The sequence below is a fragment of the Hordeum vulgare genome, chromosome 7H (assembly GCF_904849725.1).
Source record: "Hordeum vulgare subsp. vulgare chromosome 7H, MorexV3_pseudomolecules_assembly, whole genome shotgun sequence".
NCBI lineage: Eukaryota > Viridiplantae > Streptophyta > Magnoliopsida > Poales > Poaceae > Hordeum > Hordeum vulgare.
Window position 1 is genome coordinate 185093506 of NC_058524.1, and position 3837 is coordinate 185097342.

General features: G+C 39.8%; 1 pseudogene across 1 annotated transcript; it reads right to left on the minus strand.

Annotated features, from left to right (window-relative positions):
- Positions 1-226: 226 nt before the first annotated feature.
- LOC123411362 lies at positions 227-3350 on the minus strand (annotated as a pseudogene). The gene is made up of 4 exons (XR_006613249.1): positions 3101-3350; positions 2093-2293; positions 1733-1965; positions 227-1009 (listed from the first exon to the last, which is right to left on the minus strand). The product of XR_006613249.1 is annotated as an uncharacterized LOC123411362 (transcript).
- Positions 3351-3837: the final 487 nt, after the last annotated feature.

Here is a 3837-nt window from a genome sequence, read left to right on the forward strand (position 1 = left end):
GCCAAAAGCAGAGCTAGCAGCAGCAAAAGCAAGAAGTGAACAAGTGAATAATGGGTTAATTGAGTCACTTACTAATCACTACTGCTCAATGTATGAACTCTATTCCTAGTATTATTTCCATAACCATCCTCTGTTACTCGGTGTAGATTGTAATGAACCACTCTAAGTATTGTCTACATGGTTGATCCATGTCAGTAAGACTAATATTCTGCAGTTAGTTTGTGTGTTTACTTGAATTTTCTTTTTCTTGCACATGCAATATCTATGTGTTCTACTGTCCGCATTGTTCTTCTTCGCATGATGCACAAAATGTTTTATGTTGATGGAACATACAATAAAATACCGTAAACAGAACTCGCTGCGAATGACATAAGGATATACATGACAACTTCTTCCAGTCTTCAGCGTTCCAAACCACATCAACTCTCAACAGCCTTCCAGCTAATCTTGACAGAAATTTTTGTGGAATCATGAAGATACACCACTTCATGCACTGTTCCATGATACCGTGAACCAAATCGACCTTCCCACATACAGCACGGCAGCTCTTGAGAAAAAACGCCATCTTTCGGGGATCCTTCAATACAGAAATTAAGATAACTGTGCCTCATCACACCAATGACCAAACTCATTCCACAACCCGATTCTGTAACTCCAGAAAAGAGGCGGATCACTTCTCTGAATCCACTGGTCTTCGCATAAAGATTCAAATTAATGCCATTGCCAGGAGCACGGAGTATCTCGACATCAACTTTGCTTGAACTGCATTCTGCAACACAAGAAACTTCATATCCAATCCACACTTCTCCCCATACAGACGCCGAAATTCAATGAATGGTCCTGTTTTGAACATGTTCACAAACTCGGTACACCCTTCGATCAGAAGGTCATCCTTCGGCCCATCTTCTTGTTGGTCATCAGTCCGTACACAAAGTTTGAATTCAAAAAAAACACGGCATATCATGCAAATACATCGAGCAGGGCTAGTCAGTGATAAATGTGCAATGCCCTACATTAAGGATCAACAAGCATTACATCATATATATTAGTTACTAGGAATTGATGGCATATAATCACCACATGTGCATGAATAGAACGAAGACAAGTGTTCTGTTTTGATTATCTGACATTGAATGTTGCCCTCTCAATGAAAGATAAGTTCGAGTTTGCGCATTAAAGAAGACTTTGAATATACCCTTAGAATACACATTATTAATGTGTGCAGCATGGATTAACATGTCTTGTGTGCTACGGTTTGGGGAGAGTCTCTCCACCCCTGGGGGCATAGAAGAACTAATCATCTAGCTCTTTCTTGCTTCATTCCTCATAGAGGGTCATCTTTAGATGATGAAGGACTAACAATCCAATATAGGTTAAAAAAATTAAAGATCATATCTCTAACTGGAATTTCCTCAAAAAAGTAATCTCTAACTGGATCTAGGCCCAAATTAAAAGATACTCGTTCCGTCCCACAATATAAGACGTTTTCGCAAACTATGTTAGCTTGAAAAAAAGTTTTTATAATTGGACGGAGGGGGTACCTTCTTAATTTAAAAGATATAAGCTTCCAAACAAAGTGATCACAAGGATCCTCTACCAAACTTGGCGCTGGATGAGCCATTTACTATATGTACATAAAAACAGTGTATATCACAAACTTGCAAGAATAGTGGCTACATCAGGTGTGATAAGAAAAGCGTGCAGGTAGAAAGAAGCAAGTTGGCAGAATTACCGTATCCCGATTCACATTTACAGCTTCATAATTATCAATCCCACGCCGGTAGACATAGTTGCGCAGAGGTTCAACCCCATCCCTTGCTGCGAAAAAACCAAATATCTTCGCACATGCAGGTTGGGCATGCCGATAGCCAGCAATTTTGAGATCAATGAACTGCAGCACGCCGATCGAATTGCAACGGCAGCCGTGTGAGCAATTAACGGTAGTAATATTGTTGTTTACATTAACTGAAAAAAATAAAGGAAGCATGTCACATATACAGAGATTTCAAATTAGTACGGGTACACTCATATAATGTATGCCAGTGCGGCAGTGTTGGCAAAAAAAAAACAATTTGCTCAAATAGACACATACTTTCAGACTCATCATATAGTTGATATTGGTCACCAAAGCAATGTTTGTGCTTCTCAACAAGGGGATCATTGAATGCACGGAAAAGACGGATCGTCGGAGGGCCTCGCTGAATATCTGAATTTAGGTACAGAGCATCACTCTGCTCACAATGGTCGCTGCTAACCCTTGGGAAATCATCAACTGTAAAATGGTGGTATTTATCTGCATGCAAATTATTGAAATAATCAATCAACAGAAGAAAAATCAGGGATCTTGAGTTTAATCCAAGCAGAAGTAGCATATAATACTGATACAAGAGATATCATTGGATGGTTCAAAATTCTGATCAATCAACTGAGGAAGGTTAGCATGAACCTGGTTGCGACACAAAACATAGTATATATGCATTGGAATCTATGTTTCTGAAGAGAAAACTGTGATGTGTGTGTGTGCACGCGCGTGCGTTCTGCAAATATGTTCAACGAGGAATCTATGCATTAGAACCTATGTTTCTGAAGACAACCTGGTTACAAATATGTTCACAGCATGTATAATCTGGCAGGAACTGCACAAGGTTAAAATGAGTGAACTTAAACCAGATTATGGTAGACTAACAATCTCAAGTAAATTAACCAGATTACGGTTTTAAGTCACTCGAACATTGTCTTTGAAACTCTACCGTGAAATAATTGGTGATATTAATTATTATTGGCAATCTTATTTTCCATCGGGCAGCAGTATGCTACACTGCTACTCAAATGCTAATAACATGCCAAAATCTTTGTAGCTACCATACTCTATCCAAAATAAAACTAGCAATGCAATCTATCCGGTTGAAATTGAACTCCAGTTTCTTGATCTTTTATTCTTCCTCTTTCGTTTGGGTATGGAGGTTACACAGACAGCACCATATATTCTTTAATGTTTCAACACCAAAATTGTACCTTTTCTTAAAGAATTTCTTGGATCAAGGCGAACTGATATGTAATTCAGAGATCAAATTGCACCAGGATACACATGGAGTCTCACCATCGTCTTCATCTTCCTCTTCGTCGTCGCTGACGGTCCAATAGTCGTCGTCCTCGGTGCTGGCGGTAGACTTGGCCCAGTCCGCGTCGTCGCTCGGAGGACCTGAGGGGGAATGCGGGGTCTTCATCTCCGTCTCCGATTCGTCTCCGCCTCCGTGGACCTCCATGCCGCCGCCGCCGCCAAGATTTTTTTTTTTAGGGCCGCCAGCCAGAGGAAGAGAAGGCAAGGTAGTACATGTTCGGCCGGTGGATCTGGCTGTAACGGTAGCTACGGAATTATATGCGTAATAAAAACATAAAAAATAATTAATACAATGTATTATATCATATGTACTACTCCCTTCGTTTCTAAATATAAGTTTTTTTAGAGATTTCACTAAACGACTACATATGGAGCAAAATGAATGAATCTACATTTTAAAATGTGTCTACATGCATTCATATATTGTCTTCTAATGAAACCTCTTAAAAGACTTATATTTAGGAACGGAGGAAGTATTATATTTACATTTAATGATTTATGGTTCATATATGCATGTGATGGCGTCTTTTACCCTAGAAAAAAAATCAAGAGATAACTTTTGGAACGAAGCGCCGCCGTCTTAAGGTGGAAACCTGGGCAGAGGACCTTTTGCTCTCCGGTAAAGCGATTTTGTCGGAGGAATTCCTCTCCTGGTGGGGAAAGTCGAAGTCATCATCATCACAAACGCTTCTTCCTTCATGGGAGGACCAATCTTC